The 25,232-nt window shown below is 38.2% G+C and overlaps 1 protein-coding gene across 24 annotated transcripts in view; it reads right to left on the reverse strand.

Moving 5' to 3' along the window:
* The window catches only part of LOC101417674 (zinc finger protein 596-like), an 84,093-nt gene extending 59,676 nt beyond the window's left edge, over positions 1-24,417 (reverse strand). For 4 of the 24 annotated variants that reach the window (XM_071212481.1, XM_071212495.1, XM_071212478.1 and 1 more), the window contains exons 1-2: positions 23,954-24,348; positions 22,646-22,826 (exon numbers count right to left, since the gene is read on the reverse strand). The gene's annotated coding sequence lies outside the window, so the exon portion shown is untranslated. Of the gene's footprint in view, positions 1-12,122; positions 12,330-19,749; positions 21,286-22,645; positions 22,827-23,953 lie in introns of those variants that run through there. The other 20 variants (XM_071212490.1, XM_071212487.1, XM_071212498.1 and 17 more) reach the window with 18 other exon arrangements.
* Between the last annotated feature and the right edge of the window lie 815 nt (positions 24,418-25,232).

A 25,232-nucleotide genomic window follows, 5' to 3' on the forward strand; every position in this document is an offset into this window, starting at 1 on the left:
CTATTATTACTGGAATAATGAAAATGCTCTAAAACTGAATTGATAAATGCACAACTGTGTGATTATATCAAATACCATGATTGTACACTGTGGATTTATACTTTACTAATAATTATGAATTTGATTTGTTAAAAAAAGGAAATACATATAAACACATACACAGCTCTCTTGTGTACTCAAATTAACAAATATCATTCAAATTGCTTTTCTCTGTTGTGTTAAAGGTAAAAGGATGAAATTTTCTTTACTTAACAAACAGAAAAGGGGTATGCTTCCCATACTCCCTCCTTAGATAATCTCCTTATAAACCTAACAAGCCCAGTAACACTGAACTTTTGATTTTATACTGCAACAGAACTGTAAAGACATACTTCCAAAATTAGTTTTTTTTGTCACTCACTGATTGTCTTAGTGTACCAAGGCTTCTATGACAAATAACACACAGTGGTGGGTTTAAACAACAGGAATTTATTGTCTTACAGCTTTGAAGACTAGAGTCCCAACATCAGAATATCCATATGCCATGCTTCCTACCAGAATCTGTAGAGTTCTAGTGCTAGCTGACCAGTAATCTTGGAGTTCTTTAACTTGTAGATACATCTTTGCATTCATCACACGGAAATCTCTCTCTCCTTTCTCTGGCTTCTCTTCTAATTTCCATTTTTGTTTATAAGGAATTCAATCTTATTGAATTAAGGCCTGACCTCAATATATACTTGTCAAATTGTCCAATGCTCAAGACAAAGAGAATACTGAAAGCAGCTAGAGAAAAGATGTCCATCATATACAAGGGACGCTTGGTAAGATTAAGTGCTGACTTCTCATATGAAACCATGGAGACAAGAAGGTAGTAGCATGGCATAGTTAAGGTGCTAAAAGAAAAAAACTTCCAGCCAAGAATTCTCCATCCAGGAAAGCTGGCATTCAAAAATGAGGAATACTTCAAAATATTCACAGAAAAGGAGAAATTAAGAGGGTTTGTCAAAAAGAAACCTACCCTCAAGAAATATTAAAGGAAGGTCTACAGGCTGAAAGAAAAACATAGGAGAGAGTGTAAGAATAACTAAAATATAAAAGGAGAAATAAAAACAACATCTGGCATACATAAACCTAAAGAAAATATGGCTAATGGAATCCTTGAAAGTAATAACTTTGAGTGTTAATGAATTAAACTCTCCAATAAAGAAACAGAGATTGGCAGAATGGATATGGAAATATGACCCATCTATATGCTATCTGCAGGAAACTCACATTAGACCCAAGGAAAAAAGGAGGCTGAAAGTGAACGGTTGTAAAAACAATTTTATATTTAAACAAAAGGGTGGGATTAGATATTTTGTCTAAAATAGACTTTAAATGTAAAACTACAGTTAGAAACAAAAAAGACCACTATATATTAATAAAAGGGGTAATCTATTAAGAAGAAAGAATAATCATAAACATTTAAGCACCTAAACATGGCACCTCAAAATACATGAGGCAACCACTGGAAAAACTAAGTGGAGAAATAGATGTTCCTACAATGATCTTTAATGCACAATTATAATAATTAGATAGAACACTTAAGACAGAAAATTAATAAACAGATGTTGAATAACACATTAGAGGATCTGGACCTAACAGACACAAACATCACACACAAATAAGCAGGATATACATTCTTCTCAAGTGCACATGGATCATTCTCCAGGATAGACCACATGATAGAACACAGAATAAATTTCAATGACTTCAGAATAACTGAAATTATATAAAACAATATCTCTTACCACAATGGAATTAAGTTGGAAATCAATAAACAGCAGATAAGCAGATTAGGCACAAAGATATGAAAGTTAAACAACACACTCTAAGACAATCACTGGGTCAAGGAGGAAATTGTGAAAGAAATCAGTAACTACTTGAAATGAAGGAAAATAACAAAACATACCAAAACTTATGGGATGCAGCAAAAGCTGTCCTAGAAGGAAATTCAGAGCCATAAATGTCTATATTACAAAGAAGAAAGAGTTAAAATTAAAGACCTAACTGCACACCTGGAAGAATTAGAAAAAGAGCAAAAAACTAACCCAGACAGAAGTAAAAAGAAGGAAATAACAAAGGTCAGAACAGAGCTAAATGAAATTGAAAATAAGAAGGGTTTGTAGAAGCAGATGAATATGGGAGATTGTTGGGTATGTGGTTGAAACTATAATGTTAAGGAAACTCTTTAGAAAATATAATAATGAAGGGTTACTTGTTTAAGGTACTTAATGGGGGGCATCTGGCACAGGGGCAGGTTTCTAGGGAGTGTGTGAGTGCTCATCTTGTCATAGTGTGTTACATTTTTGGGTGGAGTCCCATACAATGTGTGGGAAGGTGTACCCCCATCCTGGGGAGGCCTGATGGTCTCAAATGTAGGGAATTGTGTCTCTCGAGAGACTTGGTAGCTCCCAATGGGTTAGGACACTCTGGTGTGTCAAGCCCTCAGCGTTGTTGCAAATATCTGTGAATGTGGTCCTTCAAGCAGTGAAGCCTGGTTGTCCATGTGCGCCCTGTGTTGGGAAGCGGACTTGGCCCAGTGGTTAGGGCGTCCATCTACCACATGGGAGGTCTGTGGTTCAAACCCCGGGCCTCCTTGACCTGCATGGAGCTGGCCCACCCGCAGTGCTGATGCGCACAAGGAGTGTCCTGCCATGCAGGGGTGTCCCCGTGTAGGGGAGCCCCCACGCCTAAGGAGAGCCGCCCAGCGTGAAAGAAAGTTCAGCCTGCCCAGGAATGGCGCCGCACATACGGAGAGCTGACACAACAAGATGATGTAACAAAAAAAACCACAGCTTCCCATGCTGCTTACAACAACAGAAGCGGACAAAGAAGAGCACGCAGCAAATAGACACAGAGAACAGACAACTGGGGCAGGCGGGCAGGGGTGGAGGAATGGGAAAGTAATAAATAAAAATAAATCTTAAAAAAAAAAAATGTGGGCCCTGTGTGGAGTGGAAGAGAAGAATTGAATATATGGAAGCAGGATAACTGGGGGGCAAATGGAAGTGTTCCACAAGATCATGCAATGATGGATACAGGACATTTTAAATTTCACCAAAAATGTATAAAAAGCTATAGGCTAAAATATAAACCATAATGTAAACTGAAATGGAACCATGTTTTGTAGCTATGTTACAATATCTGTACATCAGCTGCAGCAAAACAAATATAACATGAACATGTAAAAAGATCATTGCTGGGGAAGGAGAAAAAGGGCTTGATGTTGGATATATGGGAGTCCCATATATTGCATATGTGACTGTGCTGCGATCTAAAACTTCTGTAAAGACAAAATTAAAACAAAAAACAAAGAAAAACTATGTAGACATGAGGAAGAAATGAAAGAAAATGCCTTGCCACTGTACATACAAGGCAATACCTATTACAGTGATGAAAGGGAAAACGTCAAAAACAATGTTTAATGATATTTTTCAGTATTTAACACCCCAATTTATTTTTTACTTTAGTTTTTCTAAATAGGTATGTATTCTATTTCAAGTCTTTAAATCTATCATTACTATTTCATTTTCCAACTAATTGAATTTGGTAATATATTACGCTTCATTTTTGAAGAAGTTTTGGACCACAGAGGGGTTCAAATATGGCAGGGGAGGAAAACAGATGTGGCGTGTTATTGATGGGGGACACATGGTTGGGAGGGAGTTCTCCAGGGCATGTATATAGGGTAAATAAAAATGTTTGGATATTCGTCAGGTATTGTCATAGTAGGTAGAGTTATATGACAACTGAGCAAGTGCTGAGTTCCTAGCTGGGGAGCTCTATCACATTCCCCAATGGAATAGCAACAATCCTCCAAGTGCAAAGGTCAAGACCAGTGAAGAAGGATGCTCCAATGATGAGCCCTTGGTGTGGATGACTGTACTTATGAGCCTCTCTGCCTGAAATTTCAACTAGGCCTATAACTGCAGGGTGCCTAGGATTACCTCCTGAGAGCCTCCATGTTGCTCAAATGTGGCCTTTCTCTAAGCCAAACTCAGAATGCAAATTCATTACCTGCCACCCTGCGTGGGATATGAATTCTGGGATGAGCCTCCCTGGCACCCAGGGATTACTACCAATCACTAACTGGTGATGCAACTAGAAGGAGACCTTTTAGAAAAGGGGGAAATGGTAAAGACAAATGAGTTTACATGGCTAAGAGTCTTCAAATATAGTTAGGAGGCCATCAGAGGAGTTGCACTTAGGCACACCTCAGCAGGATCCCAGAGACAGCCAAAGTAGGTACAGCTCAGGAACTAGCGCTCCTGAAGGCTAAGGAGACACTCAGGTTCTACGGTCATTATAGATGCCTCTTGGGTTCAGTGCCTTGTCAGTGGGCCCTACTTTGGAATTTGTGTTCCTGAGTGTGATGGAGTTGGACTCAGATGTGACCTTTCTACACATGCCTCTTCTGTCATTTTTACTGAACTAGTTGTTGGAGTTGGGGTTGGTGTATAATCAGGAGACTTGAATCTCTGGTCTGGCCATGTGCCAGCTAGGCCCTGAGCCTCAGCAGAGTTGCACCTCCTATTTTCCAGTTTACTGGATTTACCCAGGTTAGCTAACATGGAGGTGAAGATGGTCAACCACCACACCAGGGAACTGAGAGTGCCTACAACTCCAAGCAGGAGAATCACATCCATGCTTGGATCTATGCTTCCTCTCGAAATAGAGGTGGAGTGGACATTACCACCCCAGGATTCACAGGATGGAAGAATAAAATATGGATTAGTGTGAACTTACCAGTATTCTACTATGGAACTACTGTGAACTACTAAGGGAAGAAACTGTAGCATTGATGTAGAGACAGTTGCCACAGTAGTTGCTGAGGGCAGGGAGAGGGAAGAAGAGATGTGATGTGGGGGCATTTTCGGGATAGGGAATTGTCCTGAATGATACTGCAGGGACAGATGCTGGACATTATATATCCTGCCATAATGCACTGAATGTACTTGGGGAAAGTGTAAACTACAATGTAAACTATTATTCATGCAGTGCAGCAGTGCTCCAAAATGTATTCACCAAATGCAGTGAATGTGCCACCATGATGAAAGAAATTGCTGATGTGGGAGGAGTGGGGGGCTTGGGGGGTGGGGTATATGGGAACCTCTTATTATATTTTTTAATGTAACAGACTTTGTGATCTCTGTATCTTCAAAAAGATACAAATAAATAAATAAATAAAAGAAAGCATTAGAAAAAATTAACAAAACCAAAAGCTGGTTCTTTGAGATTAATAAAAACGTCAAACCCTTAGCTAGACTAACAAAGAAAAAAAGAGAAGATTCAAATACCTAAAATAATAAAAGAGGAAGGGGTTATCACCCACTGAGCCCACAGAAATAGAGTACAAGAGGATATTTTATAAAATTGTATGCCAACAAGATAAAAAATTTAGAGGAAATAGACAAATTCCTAGAAACACAAAAGCAGCTTTCATCGGTGAAAGAAGAAATTTATGAACTAAACAGACCAAGCACAAGTAATAAGATAGATTTAATCACCAAAAACCTCCCAAATAAGAAAAGCCCGGGACCAGAGGAGTTCACAGGTGAATTCTAGGTAATATTCCAGAAAGAACTAACACCAATCCTGCAAAAACACTTCCAAAATGTAGAAGTGAAGGGAACATTGCATAACTTATTCTGTGATGCCAACATTACCCTAATACTAAAGCCAAACAAAGATAAGAGAAAGGAAAACTTTAGACAAATCTCTCTAATGAACCTAGATGCTAAGATCCTCAACAAATTGTATTCAACACACATCAAACAAATTAAACACCACGCCCAGGGAGTTTCATCCCTGGTATGCAAGGATGGTTCAACATGAGAAAATTGAAAGTGGAAATAAGTATTTGTGCAGGGAAGGGATAAGATGGGGGCATAGGGATACCACTGGGTGGGATTTGCAGGTTTGAGGGGGGCTAGGGTTAGGGGGATGGGTCAGATGGCCCAAGGAATTGGGGGGAGGGCTGGGGGGAACTGTTGAACATGGGAGATTGTTAGGTATGTGGCTGAAATCATAACGTTGAAAAAACTCTTCAGAAATTATTATGAGGAAGGACTACCTGTTTAAGGTGCTTGGGGGGGGGGGCATCTGGCACAGGGGCAGGCTTCCAGGGAGTGAGTACTCAGCCTGTCATAGTGTGTTATATCATTTAGTGGAGACCCATACAATGAGTGAGAAGGTGTACCCATATCCTAGGAGGCCTGATGTTCTGAAATAGAGGGAATTGTGTCTCTCGAGAGAATTGGTGGCTCCAAATGTAGGAGGACAGCCTGGTATATCAAGTCCTCAGTATTGTTGCAAATACCTGTGAATCTGGTCCTTCAGGCAGTGATGACTGATTTGTCACTCTGGGCACTGAGGGGAGGGGAAGAGAGGAACAGAATAGATAGAAGTTGGATAACTGGGGGAAATGGAAGTGTTCCACAAGATCATGCAATGATGGGTATTAGACAAGTTAAATTACACCAAAAATGTATAAAACTCTATAGGCTAAAATGTAAACCATAATGTAACTAAAAATTTAGAAAATTTTACAGTCTAAAATATAAACCATAATGTAAACCAAAACGAAGCCATGTTTGATAGCTATGTTTCAATATCTGTACATCAGCTGCAGTAAATGTAACATGAACACATAAAAAGATCATTACTGGGGAAGGAGAAAAAGGATTTGTAGTTGGATATATGGAAGTCCCCTATATTGTACATGTGACTTTACTATGATCTAAAACTTTTTTGAAGAGAAAATTAAAAATTAGAAAAAAAAATAAAGGATGTAGACACTGAGGAAGAAATGAAAGAAATTGTCTTGCCACTATACATACAGGGCAACACAAACTACAGTGGTGAAAGGCAAAACGTCAAAAACAAAGTTTAATGATATTTTTCATTTTTAATACCCAACTTTATTTTTACTTTTAGTTTTTCTAAATTAGTATGTATTCTATTTCTAATCTTTAAACCTACCACTACTATTTCATTTTCATATTAATTGAATTCGGCAATATATTAGGCTTCATTTTTGAAGAAGTTTTGGACCACAGAGGGGTTCAACTATGGCAGGGGAGGAATGCTGGTGTCGGGTGTTATTGATGGGGGTACATGGCTGGCAGGGAGTTCTCCAGGGCATGTATATAGGGTACAAAAAAATGTTCAGATACATGCTGGATATTTTCATAGTAGTTACAGTTACAAATGACAACTGAGGGAGTGCTGAGCTTCTAGTCAAGGGAGCTCTGTCACATTCCCCAATGGGACAGCAACAATCCCCCAAGTGCAAGAGCAAAGACTAGTGAAGAAGGATGACCCAATAATGAGCCCTTGATACTGATGACTGTGCTTATGAGCCTGTGTGCCTGAAATCTGAACTAGGCCAAGAGCTGCAGGGTGCCTAGGAGTTACCTCCCGAGAGCCTCCATGTTGCTCAAATGTGTCCACTCTCTAAGCAAACTCAGCATGTAAATGCATTACCTTCCCCCCTCTGTAGGACATGACTCCTGGGGATAAGCCTCCCTTGCACTGAAGGATTACTACCTATCACTAACTGGTGATGCAACTAGAAAAACACCTTGAAGAAAAGCAGGAAATGGTAATGACAAATGAGTTTATATGGCTAAGAGTCTTAAAAAGAGTCAGGAGGTCATCAGAGGGGTCGCGCTTACACACACCTCAGCAGGATCCCAGAGATAGCCAAAGTAGATACAACTCCTGTTACTGGTGCTCCTGATGGCTATTTGAGACACACAAGGTTCTAGAATCATGGCAGTTGGTTCTGGAGGTCAGTGCCTAGTCACTGGGTCCTACTTTGTAATAATTTGTATTTCTGATTGATCGAATTGGACTCAGATGTGACCTTTCTACACATTCCTCTTCTGTCACTTTTACTGAACCTGTGGTTGGCGCTGGGGTTAGTGTATACCCAGGAGACTTCAATCTCTGGACTGGCCATGTGCCAGCGGGGCTCTGAGCCTCAGCAGAGTTGCAACTCCTACTCTCTGGTTTGTGGGACTTACACAGGTCAGCTAACAGGTGAAGGTGATCAACCACTACACCAAGGAAATGAGAGTACCTACAACTCCAAGCAGGAGAATCACATCCATCAACCATGTGGGATCTAAGCCCCCTCTTGTTATAGAGATGGAGTGAACATCATCACCCCATGGTCCACAGGATGAAGAAAATATGGATTAGCGTGAACTTACTGGTATTCAACAACAGAACTATTGTGACTATCATTGGAAGAAACTTTAGCATTGATTATGGAGAAAGTAGCCATGGTAGTTTCTGAGGGCAGGGAGAGGGAAGAAGAGATGAGATGTGGGGGCATTTTCAGGACTTGGAGTTGTCCTGAATGATAGTGCAGGGACAGATGCTGGACATTACATATCCTGACATAACCCACTGAATGAACTGGGGGAGAGTGTAAACTACAATGTAAACTATAATCCATGCAGTGCAGTAGTACTCCAAAATGTATTCACCAAATGCAATGAATGTGCCACAATGATGAATGAGGTTGTTGATGTGGAGGAGTGTGGGGTATATGGGAACCTCTTATACTTTTAATGTAACATTTTGTGTGGTCTATGTATCTTTAAAAAGAAGAAAAATAAAAATTTACAAATTAAAAAAAAGAGAAAACAAGCAAATACAGAAGAATACACAGCATATGGACACAGAGAGTAGACAAAAAGGGAGGAAACAAATCTTTAAAAAAAAACTACAATGAGATATCATCTTATACTAACAGTAAACTACAAGTGTTGGAACAGATGTGGAGGAGTAAGAACACTCTTCCTATGCTCATGGGAATGAATGGTGTAGTCACTGTGAAAGACAGTTTGGCAGTTCTGTAGAAAGCTAGGAATAGAACTGCTATAGGATCCCGCAATCCCATTGCTAGAAATATGCCCTGAATAACTGAAAACTGTGATGCCAATAGATAGGTGCACACCAATATTCATCATGGGATTATTTACATTTGTCAGAAGTTGGAAGCAAACCAAGTGTTCATCAATGGATGAAAGATAAACATAATGTAGTATATACATATGATGGAATATTACTCAGCTGTAAGAAGGAATGAAGTATTGACACATCTGAAAAAATGATGGACTCTTGAAGATCTTATGTTGAGTGACATAATTCAGCACTAAAGGACAAATATTGCATGAATGCACTGATATGGATATGATATTGAGCAGGCTCAGAGATAAGAGTCTGGACATCAGTGTGTGTTTAATATTGTGTATTAATTCCAAAAATAGATATTGGATTATGTTTGTAAAATGATCTATTCCTCTGGGAATATTAGATTATATTAAATTCAGAGGTTTCACTTTTACTTGATTAAATTATGATTAAAGCTTTACCTGGAAGAAACAAGCCCCAGGGAGAGAGACAAGCTTTATACCAGCCTCCAGCTGAGACCAAAAAAGCTGGGTCCATGGAGCAGCAGCCATCTTGCTCCAATACATGGCAATAGACTTCGGTGAGGGAAGTAATATACTCTTTATGGCCTTGACTCTAAGTTTCTACTCCAAATAAATACCCTTTATGAAAACCAATTGATTTCTCGTATTTTACATCAGCACCCCTCTAGCTGACTAATGTAATTAGGTTACCAGGAGACTGAAAAGGGTAGAATGGTGAGCCAATGCTCAATCTGGGCAGAATCTATGAAAAGGTAGATGGGGAAGGTTTGGCAGTGAACAGGGTGGTGGTGGTGCAGCCATGTAAATGGGGTCAATGATACTGGAGTGTGAGTGTTAGTGGGGTTGGTTATCCATATTCCTGGGCACAGAGCTGGAGGAAGGAACAGATGAACTCTAGGCAGGTAGAGGACTGTGGTTGAGAACACAATTACGGAAGTGTTCTTTCATTACTATGACAAAGGAGGGTCACTGGTGCAGAATGTTGTGGGTGGGGGATTGGGTGGGGAAGGGTGCACATGGAGCATGCGTCTATGAATGTGAATGCGTTCATGTGGTCATAGGGTGTTATCTCAGTGGGAGGATACCCACACTAATCAGCACAAAATATTCAATACCCATTCTGGGGAGTCCTGCTACACTGTCTAATAGAGTGGCAAGAATATCTAGAGTATATAGGCATTGCCTAATAAAAGAAACCAGACCAATAGACTAGGCCCACAAAATTAATACTTATGAACCTTATTCTTGTAAAATTAAAACTTAGCCTAATAATATCTATTGCCTAAGAGTTACCTCCTGAATTTTGTTACCAATTTGTTACCAAATGTGGCCTAACTCAGCAAATAAACTCACTACCTTCTCCCCAGCATGGAACATGACGCCCAGACATAAGCCTTCCTGTTACCAAGGCATTATTACCAAGCACCAACCAGAGATGCCTTTTGAAAAAGACCTTGACCAAAGAGGGGAAAAATTAAATATAAAAGTTTTTACAGCTGAGAGATTTCAAAGTGAGTTGGGAGATTGTTCCAGAAGTTCCACTTATTCAAGTCTCAGGCAGACCTCACAAACTGCCACAGGAAAAAAGCCTCAAACAGGGGGGTTCCTAAGGGCTCTAGAGACATCTGGACACTATAGGAAAAGCACACAACCCCATGAAATCAGTACCCTGCTAATGGTCCTTCTCTTGGAATATATGGGAACCTATTTCTCTAGTGTAACAGAGTTAGATTCATTCATAATTTCCCTACACGATTCTTCTACCTCTTTTATTTGAGCCTCTTATTAGCACTAAGTCCATTAAATATGTGTCCCAGAGACTTAATCAGTCTGTTCATATGCTGATTGAGCCTAAATCTCAGTAGAATTGTATTCAACACCTACTCTCATTGGATTCATCAAGGACAACTAACATAATGATAATTATGGACAACCTCCATCCCATAAAGCCAAGAGTATACACCACTCCAAACAAAACAGTTCTTTCCATCTGAACCCATAATATTTAAGCTCCCTTTCAATCTGAAGTAGAGTGGGCATCACCATCCCGAAATCCTCAAGATGGAGGAATGAAAACACATAAGGTGGGAATGCAACCATGGACCAAAGCAGACCTACTACTTTGTAGGAAGAACTTGTAACCCTGATATGAAGATAGTGGTTACCAGAGGTTCTAAGGGGGGAGAAGGGGTGAGAAGAATATGTGGAACATAGGGCATTTTTAGGGCATTAGAATATTCTGCATGATATTGAAATGATGGATACAGGCAACTATACATTTTGTCAAAACCTATAAAATTGTACAGTGCAAAATATAAATCATAATATAAATTATAGGCCATAGTTAGTAGCAATGGTTTAATATTTGTCAATTGTAATAAATGTATCACACTAATGTAAGATACTATCAATAGGGAAGTATGTGAGAGGGATAGGGATTGGGGTATATGGGATTCCCCTGTATTTTTTATGGAACTTTTCTGTTATTTAAATCTTCTCTAAATATAAAGTTTTTTAAAAAAACCTCTGGGATCCATTAAAACCACCCACAAAAAATTAAAGCAGGAACATTTCCTAACTTATTCAGAGCGTCACAACACCCTAATATCAAAGTCATATAAATATACCACAGGAAAGTAAAATTAAAGGCCAATATCCTTTATGGATATAAATGTAAAAATCTTCAACACATGTAACCACAGACCAAAGTAGATTTATTGATACTGTGGTTATTACCTTCTGTTAACAGAACCTATAACAGTGATATAAATATAGTGGTTGCCAGAGTTTCAGGATGAAGGGGGAAGATGAATAGTTAGAACATAGGGCATTTTTAGAGCAGTGGAATTATTAGTAAAATACCTTCAATGATGGACACGTGACATTATACATTTGTCAAAAGTCTATAAAATTGTACATCACTAAGTGTAAACCATTATGTAAACTACAGATTTCAGTTAATAGCAACACTTCAATATTGGCTCATAAATGGTAACAAATGTTCCACACTAACTTAAGATGTTAATAAAGAAACTATGTATGTAGATGTGGGAGTAGGTGGGTGATCCATTAGTCAGTCAAAGGGCTGCCAATGTGAAATACCAGAAATCTGCTGGCTTTTATGAAGGGTATTTAGTTGGGCTAAAAGCTTACCTTTACAAGGCCATAGAAAGTCCATTTCACTTTCTCACTAAAGCCAGCTACCACATGTGGAAACAAGATGACAGGTGATCTCTGAGATTTCAGCCTTCCCCTCTGGGCACCCTCTCTCAGGCTCAACTGCTCCACTTCTTCCTGATTTCAGCTGCAGGCAGGCATAGGGCTTGTCTCTCAGGCTTCCTCTATCAGCTATAAGTTCAGCTGTAAGTCATGAGGGAAAATGGTTCCTCTTTTCTAGGGCTTCAGCTGTTTGACCCTTCCTCTTTCTGTCACATTGCCAGATCAAAAATGAGAGAACTCTCTCTCCTGTGTATGTCTGTCCATGTCTGGATTACCAGATAAAGCAAGCAGGCAGGGACTCAATCTGAGTCACACACAGTGATGCAGTCAAATCAAAAGCCCTAAACTTTAAAAAATATTTTCTTTATTTTTAAAGAAGCTTTAGATTACATAAATGTTACATCAAAAATATAAGGGATTCCCATATGTCCCATATGTCTCCTCCTCCCACACTTTCCTACTTTAGCAATGCCTTTCATTAGTGTGGTACATTTGTTACAATTGATGAACACATATTGAAGCATTGCTACTAATCCTGGAATATAGTTTATAGTTTACACTCTACCCTGCATGATTTTATAGATGTTGACAAAAAAAAATGCCCCCCATATTACACCTATTCTTCCCTCTCCCTCCCCTCAGAACCTCTGGTGGACACTGCCTTTATATCAATGATACAAGTTCTTCCACTGCTAGAATAATAATAAGTGTATAATAGAATAATCGTAAGTCTACTTTAGTCCATTGTTTATTCCCCGATCTTTGAGGATTTGGGGATGGTGATGCCCAGTCTGTTTTTAATTGAGAGGGAACTTAGATCCCATGGAGCAGATGGATGGAACTGTCTTGCTGGCAATTGCAGATGCTGTTTCTTGGGATGGGTATTGTCCATCATCATCATCTCTTTGTTATTTGCCCTGAGTGAGTCAAATCAAAAGCCCTAATCCTATCAGGTAATATAATCAAAGACACCTCAGCTGAATTTAATGCAATCAAAGGGTTTCACACCCAGAGGAATAGTTTACAAACATCTTTCTCTTTTTGGTATTCATAAAATTATCTCAAACTGCCACTGGGGATTATATGGGAATCCCTATACTTTGGTGTAATTTTTCTGTAAACCTAAAACTTCTCTAAAAATAAATTTTTTAAGAAAAAAAATTCAACTCTCAAACATCAGGTGTGGTTATAAGCACCAGTAAAGAACAATTCAGAGAAGCAAGAAAATATTCCATTTACTACATCAACAAAAAGAACCAACTATCTATAAATAAATTTAACCAACGGTATAAAGGACTTTTTCACAACACACTGAAAAGCACTGCTGAAAGAAATTAAATAAGACTTAAACTAGTACATCTCTATTCATAGATTGGAAGACAAATATTGCTGAATTATCAATTCTATCCAAAGCAATTTACAGACTCAGTACTATCTAAATAAAAATTCCAAGAGACTTCTTTGTAGCAATAGAAAAGCCAATCATCAAATCATTAAGGAAATGAAATCAGAACAACAAAGAGATACAACTTCACAAGAAGAAGCATGGCTATTACTGAAAAAAAAAAACAAAATTAGTTTCTCATACAGATAATGTATGAGAAATAGGAGCCCTCCCTCACACATTGTTGGTGTGAATGTAAAATGGCATTAGCTGCTACGGAAAAAAAGTTTAACAGTTCCTCAAAAAGTTAAACATAGAAGCATTATACGACCTGGCAATCCCACTTCTAGGTATGTATCCCAAGTGGGTAAAAACAGGGACTCAGATTTTGTACACCAGTGTTCACAATAGCATTTTGAAGACAATAACCAAAAGATGTAAGCACGCTAAATATCCATCAGTAGGTGAACGAATAAATAAAATGTGATATATATATACACACATGTATTACTCAGCCTTAAAAAAGAAATGAAATTCTATGTCACTATATTGATAAACCTTTAAGACGTCTTTTTGACTGAGATGTCAGACATGAAGAAATAAGTGAGATATGATTCCACTTATATAAAATAGTGATAATACGCAAACCTATAAGGTCAGAATGTAGAGTACAGGGTACCAGGGGTGGGGTTAGAAGGAGAATGTGGGAATAATACATAATGAGTTTGTTTTCTATTTGGGATGATGGGAAAATTCTGGTAACGGATGGTGGTGAGGGCAGCACAAATTGTGAATATGATTATTCCCAATGAAATGTATGATTGGGAACAATAGAGATGGGAAAGCTTATATTTTATATGTATTTCCACAATTTGAAAATGAAAAACATCTAGAGTAAATGACGACTGTAATATATGATCCTTGAAGGGATATAACAATGGAAGGGAAAAAGCAAAAAAAGGACATTTGTGAGACAAATGGAGAAACTGGAATTTAGACTATATGATTTATATCAATTTCTTGAACTTCTTCACAGTACTTAAGATGATTACATAAGTAAATAGCGTGTTTTTAGGAAATGTACATGGAAATACTGTGATTAAGGACCATGCTGAATATAACCTACTCTCAAATGTTTAGAAAATGATACATAGATAAAATGACAGATATAATGAAAGGGCAAATGTGGGAAATGTTAAAATTGGTATGAATAGGTTATCAGGGGAGGGGTATGTATTGGAGTTCTCCGTATGAATTTTATATTATTTTTGTAATGCTCTGGAAGTTTGAAATTATTTCAAAATAAAAAAAAAAGTTGAAAGAAAAAAATATATATATATAAAGAAGAAAATGAAAATGGTATACCACAAAAACTAAATTAAGAACAAATGAAGGCAGTAATGAAGGAATTAAGTAACCAAAAATACATTTAGAAAACAACTAGCAAAATGAACAATGTAGGCCCTTCCTTAAAAGTAATTACCTAAAATGAAGGATTAAACTCTAAATATGGCATAGTGGGTAAAAGATAACACAATATTGTCAGTAAGGGACCCACTTTAGATACAAAAGTACAAGGTTAAAAGTGAAAGAACAGGAAACAATTAGCAATACTGCATGCAAACAGTGACCCAAAAGAGAGGTGGGTTGGCTATAGCACTATCGGATGAAATTAAATTAGATATTTTTTAAGAGACAAAGAATTATATATCTATAAAAGGGTCAAAGTTGCAAGAAGATATTGTAATTATAAACATATATACACAGAACATCAAAATATATAAATCTATTGAAGGGAGAAATAGTTCCACAATAACAACTTGAAGGCATCAATTACAATGTTCATAAAGGGATAGCAAAAACTACATGGAAGATCAATATGGAAATGGAGGGCTGATAAAAATTACAGCCCAACTAGACACAGCAAAATATGCATTCTTCTCAATCATACATGTTACTTTCCCTAGGTTAAACCATATGTAACCCCACATTTCTAAAAATAATGAAATCATAAGAATGTACTTTGACCAAAGAAACTAGAAATCAGTAACAGACAAGAAACTTGAAAATCCACAAATATGTGGAAATTAAACAAAACTCTTAATGAGTCACAGAAGAAATCATAAGGGAAATTAGAAAACTTTGGGATAAACAAACACAAAACATATTTCTGTCAATTCTTTCAGAATTGATTTACAAATTCAAAACAATTCCACTAAAAATTCCACCAGCATTTTTTAAATTTATTTTTTCTTTATTTTTTTAATGTTATATTAAAAAAAATGAGGTCCCCATATACCCCCCATCCCCTCACCCCACTCTTCCCATAACAACAACCTCCTCCATCATCATGGGACATTCATTGTGCTTGGGGAATACATCTCTGAGCACTGCTACATCACATGGTCACTGGTCCACATTATAGTTTATGCTCTCCCCCAGTCCACCCAGTGAGCCACAGGAGGACATATAATGTCCAGTAACGGTCTCTGCAGTACCACCCAGGACCTCTCCAAGTCCTGAAAATGCCCCCACATCACATCTCTTCTTCCCACTCCCTACCCTCAGCAGCTACCATGGCCACTTTCTCCAAATCAATGCTACATTTTCTTTGATTACTAATCACAATAGTTCATGAATAGAATATCAGTAAGTCCACTCTAATCCGTACTCTTATTCCTCCATCCTGTGGACCCTGGAATGGTTGTGTCCACTCCACATCTATATCAAGAGGGGGCTTAGATTTCACACGGATGCAATTCTTCTGCTTTCAGTTGTAGGCACTCTTGGCTCTCCAGCATTTTTACAGGAATGGAAAAGCCAATTATCAAATTCAGGGAGCAGATGTGGCTCAAGCAGTTGAGCACCTGCTTCCCACAAAGAAAGTCCCAGGTTTAGTTCCCCACACTGGAGGTCCCAGGTTTGGTTCCCAATGCCCCTTAAACACACACACAAACAAGCAAACAAATGAAAAAACAAAGTGGCTCAGTGGATGAGCACTAACTTCCCTCATGTGAGAGCCCAGGTTCAAATCCAGGCCTTCGTACCTCAAAAGAAAATTCATTTGGAAGGGGAGGGGGTCCCAATAGCCAAAAACATCTTGAAAAAGAATCTTGGAGTAATCACACTACCTATCTTTAACCATACAGTGGTTAAAACCGCATGGTACTAGCACAAGGGAAGACTTACTGACGTACTGACCAACGGAACTGAATTAAGATTTCAGAGATTGATATAGCCAACTGATATCTGACAAGGTTGCCAAGTACATTCAAATGGGATAGAATAATCTCTTCAACTAATGGTGCTGGGAGAGCTAGATACCCACATGCAAAAGAATCAAAGAGGATCCCTTATTGACACCCTATAAAAAAATTAACTCAGGATGGATCAAAGAACTAAATATAAGAGCCAGAAACATAATGCTCCTAGAAGATAATATAGGGAAGCATATACAAGATCTTGTGGTTAGAAATGGTTTCATAAACTTTACAACCAAAGCATGAGCAACAAAACAAAAAATAGATGAATTGGATCTCCTCAAAATTAAAAACTTGTGCTTCAAAGGAGTTTGTCAAGAAAGTGAAAAGGCAGCCTACTGAATGGGAAAAAATATTTGGAAAACAAATAAGGGTATAATATTCAGCACATATAAAGAAATCCTACAACTCAATAACAGAAAGCAACCCATTTAAAAAATGGGCAAAAGACTTAATAGACACTTTTCCAAAGAGAAACTACAAATGACTAAAAAGCATATGAAAAGATGCTCAACATCACTAGGTATTAGGGAAATGCAAATCAAAACTACAATGAGATATCATTTCACACATACATTTTAAAAAAACAGAAAACTATTAAGTGTTGGAGAAGATGTGTGGAGATAGGAATACTTATTCATTGTTTGTGGGAATGTAGAATGCTGCAGACACTGTGGAGGACAGTTTGGCTGCTGCTACTCAAGTGTCCATCAACAGATGAATGGATAAATAAAATGTGGTATATATATTTGATGGACTACTACTCAGCTAAAAGATGGAATGAATTACTGACACATGCGATGCGGCAACATATATGAAGCTCAAGGATTTACGTTGAGTGTAATAAGCCAGTCACTAAAGGACAAAAGTTGTATGATTGTATTGATAGGAATTAAAGATATTGAGAAACCCATGGAGCTACAGTCTGGAAAATACGTAACCAGGAGATAGAAGGGGAGTAGATATTGGTGGGGTGATGCTTAATCTGGGCAGAATGTATAATTTGGCTGACTGTAACAGTTTGGTCATGGATTAAGGTGATGGTGATGCAGAGATATGACTGTAATTAACATTGCTGAACTGTGAGTGTGATCATGGTTGAAAGAGGAAAATTTGGGCCATCCATAATGTTAGAATGAAAGCAAGCATTTAAAAAGGTGACTGTACAACTCAGTGAACTCTGGTATGGTTGTGGATTGTGGTTAAAAATACAATTACAAGAATGTTCCTTCAGGATCTAAAACAAGATCACTAGTACAAGGTGCCAAGAGTGGGGTGATATATGGGGGAAATGCACCTAAAGCATACTTCTACAGGATATGAATGTATTTGTGTTGTCATAGGTATGTTTTCTCAAGAGACCCATATAGTAGCCAACAAAATATTAAACCACCATCCCAGGGAGTCCTGCTACTTTCTCAAATAAAATGGCAAAAATCTCTGGAATATATAAGCAGTGCCCAACAAAGGAAAATAGGTCAATATGCTACCCTTTCAATCTTAATGCTTGTGCTTATGAACGTTAATCCTGTAATTGTTGCCCAAGAGGTAACCTCCTGAAAACCTCCTTGTTACCAAGTGTGGCCTCTCTCTAAGCCAAACTCAGCAAATAAACACACTCTTTCCCCAAACACACAACATGGGACACAAATCCCAGGGAAAAGCCTCCCTGGTATCAAATCAACAAACTATTACCAAGTACCAGCCAGTGATGTATTTGGAAAAAGACCTTGACCAAAAGGTGGAAACATTAAATGCAAAAGTTTTTATGGCTAAGAGATTTCAAAGTGAACTGGGAGGTCATTCCAGAGGTTACACTTATACAAGTCTCAGGCAGATTTTAGTAACTGCCACAGTAAATAAAACCTCAAACAAACATGTTCCCAAGGGCTCTAGGGATGTCCAGACACTATAGGCAAGGCTGAAAGCCTCATAAAAGGCACCCCTTCAGTGGGCACTATTTGGGAATATATGATAATCTAGTTCCCCAAAAGAACATAGTTAGACTCATTTATAATTTCCTTGCTCATGGTTTTTCTACTGCTTTTATTTGAATCTGTAGTTATCACTACACCCACTAAATATATGTCTCAGAGACCTAAATCTCCAGATTTTTCATATGTCACTTAAGGCCTGAATCCCAGCAGAGTTGTGGCCAACTCCTACCTTCCAGTTATTTGGGCTTCCATAAGACAACTAACAAAATGATGATGATGGACAACCCCATCCCAAAAACAAGGAGTTCTACAACTGCAAGCAAAACAGTCCCATTAACTCCATAGGATCTAATGACCCTCTCAGTCTGAAGCAGAGCAGAAACCATCCCAAGTTCCTCATAATTGAGGGATAAACAAACATAAGGGGGAGGTGTAACTAGGGATCAAAGAAGATTTATTGTTATTGTAGTTATTATCATGTGGTAATACAGAAAAATTTGTAACAGTGATTAAAGACAATGGTTACCAGGGGGTCAGATGAGAGGGGGAGGGATGACCAGGTGGTACACTGGCATTTTTAGGGCATTGGAATTGTTCTGAATGACACTGCAATGATAGATACATGACATTCTGTTTGTCAAAGCCTGTAAAACTGTTTAGTTCAAAATGTAAACGATAATATAAACTACAGACTTTTGTTAGTAGCAGTGCTTCCATATTGGTTCATCAATTGTAACAAATGTACCACAGTAATGTAAGATGCTTATAACAGTATATATAATTGTATTGTTTTTTTAACTGTCCCATAAGTTTTAAAGTATTTCAAAATTAAAAGTTGTTACACACAAAAAAAAATTATCTGGATCTAAACTAAACGAGGAACTAAAAGTAAGAAAGGCAGGAGTGAATCACTTTAAGTAATTATATTCAACCTGTATTAACAGAATAATTAAAAGTATGAACAAGAATGTTTACCACACCATTATTTATAATGTCAAAGATCTGTGAAGGATCTAAAAACAAAACAATAAAAAACACAGTTAAATATTCTGGTACACAGATATAAAATTAAAAACAGCCAGCAGTCATTATAAACAAAAGATATTATCAGCAAATATATTTAACTATATTGTGCATGAAAAAATATAAAGTAGTAAAAGAAATTTATAGAATACAAAGAAATATTGCCTATAGTGAAATTTATAGCCATGAACACCTATATTATAAAGAAATCCATACTTTATTTTATAAACTTAATTTTTTACTTATAGAACTACAAAAAAAAAGCAAACGAAACCCAAACCTACCAGAACAAAGGAAATCATTATATTGGAGAAGAATGAAATAGGGAATAGAAAAACAATAGAATCAACAAAATTATAAATTGGTTATTTGAAAAGATAACAAAATTGAAAAACCTACAGCTAGATGAAGACTAAAGGAATAAAAACTCACTTTATTAAAATCAGTAATGAAAGTGGTAAACTTACCAGCAACCTTCCAGAAATAAAAAAGACTAAAAGAGAATATTTCAAAACTTGTCAACAAATTAGGCAATACAGATGTCGAAAAATGCATATAAACATCTTGCCTTATTTTACTTACTGTTAAAAGTTCATTGCTCTGAAAAAAAAAGTTGTAGTATATACCTTATAAATAGTAGGTCTTTTAAGTTATCATGTGTTATATTTTTCTTACTCTTCTATAATTCATATTGTGTTATCCTTTGTCTTTCTATTCTGGGTATTCTATAACATTCTTCAGGGTAGTGATGATCATTTTGAGCCGGACCTGTGCCAGTGAGTGGGATTATAGTGGCAAATAGTCAGTTACTTGCCCAAAGGAGTTTAAGTTTAGTTTGGAAGAAATAATTTAAAGTAAGGCTACAAGGTAAACTTGTGTACATAATACTGAGAGACCTCATTTGTGGAGATGGAAAAAACCACTTGGAAAGAACAAGTGGACGTTTTACTTAACTTGCTGTACAAGTATAGAAATGGATAGAGTTGATGGTAACACAGAGTGAGCTAGTTCATAAATGGGAATGTGGCTGAAAAGGGTAGTCTAGGGATATAAATATAAATTAAAAGAAAACTAGAGAATAATCTAAGGACTGAATAACACAGTGCACCCAGACATGGATGAGAACTGTGGTTGATGGTACAGATGCATGAGTGTCATTTTGTGAGCTAGAGCAGATGTATGTCACTATTGCAGGGTGGTGGGAATGTGGAGAAGCATGGGAAAATATAATTGGTATGACCTATGGGCTGTGGTTAACAGCAATACTGTAATATTCTTGCATCAATGGCAAAAATGTACTGTTGATAATGGGGGCCTACGGAAAAAGGTATGCCAAATGGACACTATGGACAATGGTTTGTGGTAATAGTCTGATGATATGATACTATCTCATAATTTCTAATTAATGTTCCACCAGGGTGTGGTGTATTGGTAAAAGGGTGCTGTATGGGAATTCTACATACCTGCATGACTGTTTTGTAATTTCACAATTTCTGTAATAAAAATATATTAAACAATAATAATGAGTTGGGGGAAAAGTGTACCAAATGTAAGATATTATAGTAATATTTTGACATATTATTTCATAATTTGTAACAAATGTTTCACAACAATGCAAGGTATTGGTGGTAGGGTGATGTAGGGGACTCCTGTATGAAGTTATTTATGGTTGTTTTGTAAGTTCACAACTCTAACTATATACTTATTATGGATTTTTATATCTGAGTGGTATACTTCAATAAAGTTTTTTTAAAATGCCTATACCATACCTTATCATTAAAGCATCCAGAGGCCAAATCTACCCAAATGCAGTTCAAATTCATGAAAGTAATTGCCCTTGTAAGAGTCTGGATGTTATTAAGTGTGAATATTACATAAATAGCACTAGCCCATTGGTGTTCTGGGTGCTTTTATGGTGTATATATGAACAGCAGAATATTCATATTCTAGTTTTCCATAGAAACCCCTTCCTCTGCTGTATGTTCTGAAGAGTGACATCCCTTTGGCCCAGGCTGAAAGCCATGGAGAATCATATTTATTAATATAACTCCTTCCTCCAGGCCAGAGGCATGCTACTCAAGAATTTTGCTTGAGTTCACTCGCTATGGCCTCAGGAGGGGCTCAGGCCTCAGTTTAGATTTTCTGTACTTGGCAGTCTTGTCAGTTTGCACATGGGTGTTTCAGGTGTCAGGAATAGAGAAGCTTGGCCAGAGTATGGGGATTTTCCCTCTATCTCTTTTCCCTTCCAGAAGTTGATCTGGATATTTTAGTGCCCATGGGAATATGTGGTAAGAACTTGATAATGACAGGAAGTTACAAGTGAAGAAATGTTGAGGATTTTAGGGTGCTGGAATTTACTTTTATGTGCCTATCCAGGATGAGAGCAAACTTAATCAGAGTATTTTGCATACAAATTAATATTCACCAAATGCATACATACTATCAGATGTATCTGATGTATATAAAGAAATATACCAATTTGAAATAAAAGTTCTTTGATGCAAATATTTACAAATATCTATGCATCTTGTCAGTGTGGCATGCTATATTGAACCAAGAGAAAGTAGTAAAGCCTAAGAAACAATCCTAACAATATTTCAAGGTGGATGGTTATTAGAAGACCTATTGCTTTGCTTACCACAAGTGAGAGAAAGTAACTTTGAAAGTATATTTGATTAATGTAAAATTAAACAATACACATGAATATACTTTAAAATTTGAAAGTACAGAAAAAAGAAAAGAATTTGAGAAGGATTCTTCACCAGAAAAAGATAAGCTTATTATGGGAAAGAGGCATATAAAAATTAAGATTAGGGAAGCAGATGTGGCTCAGGTATCTGAGCTTCTACCTACCACGTGGGAGGTCTGTGGTTCAGTTCCTGGTGCCTCCTAAAGAAGACAGAGAGCTGATGTGATGTGCAGGCATGGCAAGCTGATACAAAAGGATGAGAGACACAACAAAGCAGGGAGCAGAGGTTCCCAGTGCCTCCTGAAGAAAATGAGCAAGACAGTGAGCTGACACAACCGCAGGCACCTGTGAGTTGATGCAACAAGATAACACAAGAAGTAAAAATATGAGAGACACAACAGGGCAGGGAACAGAGGTGGCTCAAGTGATCAGGTGCCTCCCACCCATATCAGAGGTCCCAGGTTTAGTTCCCCCGCGCTTCCTAATGACACAGCACACAGCCAGTGCAAATGGGGGGACGGGGGAGTAATAAATAAATAAATCTTTAAAAAATAAGTGTTTTCATATTTTGAACTTTTAACAAGAGAAATTTAATTTTAATGGATAAATGTGCTTTACAAAAATCAGCCAATTACTTGACTCTTAAATACACCAACAATTTATTTATTGCATTTTCATACTGAGCAGTTATCACCTCTAAATAATGTTCTATATTTTATAAACATGTCAATCACAGTGAAACAAAGAAATTTCAGTAAACTGAAATTAATTTAAAATAACCTAAGTCATCACTGGGTCATGAGAAATTGTCTAACGTGGCAATTCTGTCAATGAAAAACAAGAGAAATTAGGAAGTACATTTCAAAAATTTTGCTTACAAGCTTGCCTCCATTAAAGCCAGGGAAGTAAAAAGCATAATAAATTGTGGTTTTGTGAGTAAATAACGTAGTGGAAATTAAAACAATTTCGGAGCTGTAATATCTGTACTAATAAAATTTTCAACACTTTTTCAACTATGTTAGCGTTATGAGTAAAACGAACCATTTACAAGTTAATAAAAGTGTATATTTAGGGACGCCACTTGCCCTCTACCCTCGGCTCCCATATGTCCGCCAGGTCCGGCCTGTCCGCAGCTTATCCGACTGGAAGATTCCTATATTTTAAGCATTCATTTCAGTAGTGCCCTTTCTTATCCCTTTTCTCTGAAGCGCTATCAGAATTCTCTACAGGAACAACCCTGAATCCATAAAAAATCCTACAGAAGCCAGGATTTCAAGAAGGCCAACCCCTAAATGAACGTAAACTCTGGTAAAATAAGTTTTGCTACAATATTGCACGACAAAGAATAAGCCACGTGGGAAAGGGCTGAGGAAGAGGCTCAGTGCTCGCTATTTAAGAAAAAAACTTTTCGGAGGAGCCAGGACAAAGGTTGCTCCTCCACAGCGGACGTGAAGAGAAAGCTTTTGACTAACCGTGGACGCGGCCCGAGAGGATCCAAAGCCGCGGTATCTCCACCGCGTATCTCGGCGGGATGAAGCTGCGCCCTCATTGTGAGGGCAGCGCCAGCGTCCCCGGAAGCGAACCCTAAACGTTTCCGGGGCGGACCGAGTCCTCGGTGGGCCGCAAACGGCGGTCGGGCGCCATCTTCAGGCCCGCCGGGCGCGGTGCTGAGCAGAAAGCTCCAGGCTCTCGGTTTGGGGATAAATGTGCTCCCTTTCCGCCCTCTCGCTCAGATTCCTCAACGCAGTGACCCGGCTGGGTGAAGTGGATCCCGCTGCACTATAAACAGGGAAAGCCTGGGGAAGGAAGGACCCGCAGAAGGAGCAGGGGCGGCGGAGGCTCTGCTCCTGACGGCCTCCTCTGCCCACATCCAACCTCTGACGCCTCTGGCTCCTATCCCCACCCCCAACCTTCTGTCAATCCCTGGGTAAAGCTCAGGATGCGTCACAATGGGTTTCTCTGTGGTCCAAAGTGATCCCCCCCCAAGGGGTCCCGCCTGCCTGAGTCCTCCCCTCCTCCATCCCACTCATTCCTGCCCCACGCAGCGCAGCCAGTAGATGGCCACAGTGTGTTTCTGAATTAATTGGGGCTCGGATGGAGTGACCTGTCCAGAATCACGCTACCTGCTGGACGTGAAACCGACCCAAGTCAGTTTCCAGTCCCGGGCTCAGAGAGCTACAGGGGTGGCAGAAGCCCAAAGGGGACTGCGTAAGAAGGGGAGGTGGCGTGTTAAGGCCCCTCCTCCACCTGATGCCCTTTTGGAACCTGCCACCAAGGAATTCCTGCCAGGTGCTCATTGTGTGTGGGAGCGGAGAGAACCCTTGACGACCTTCCCTCTGAGCTCGGGGCAGTGAGCCATGGTGTAGGTAATGAAACACTGATAACATAGTAAACTGAAAAAAGCAATATTTCTGACAATTTTGTTTTATGTAATTATGTTCGCCCTAAATTTAGAGGGATTTACTGATCAAATATGCTAATGTTGCATCTACCAAGTATTTAAAATGAAAAAAGGACAATTACATTCATTCACGTTTAGCTAAATTCTCATTGTTTTGACATGGCTTTTTAATGGCAGTTATATGTAGTAAAATGTTTAGAGTTAATTTCCAAAATCATTTTGGTAACTTAAGCATGTAAGATATATAGAATTATTTTTTATTAAAGAAAAATAATTTGTCCTAAAATAAAATTACTACCTATTATAATGAGGAAAATGTGGAACAAAACCTCAACAAATATGGAGTACAG

The sequence above is a fragment of the Dasypus novemcinctus genome, chromosome 28, assembly GCF_030445035.2.
Source record: "Dasypus novemcinctus isolate mDasNov1 chromosome 28, mDasNov1.1.hap2, whole genome shotgun sequence".
Lineage (NCBI taxonomy): Eukaryota > Metazoa > Chordata > Mammalia > Cingulata > Dasypodidae > Dasypus > Dasypus novemcinctus.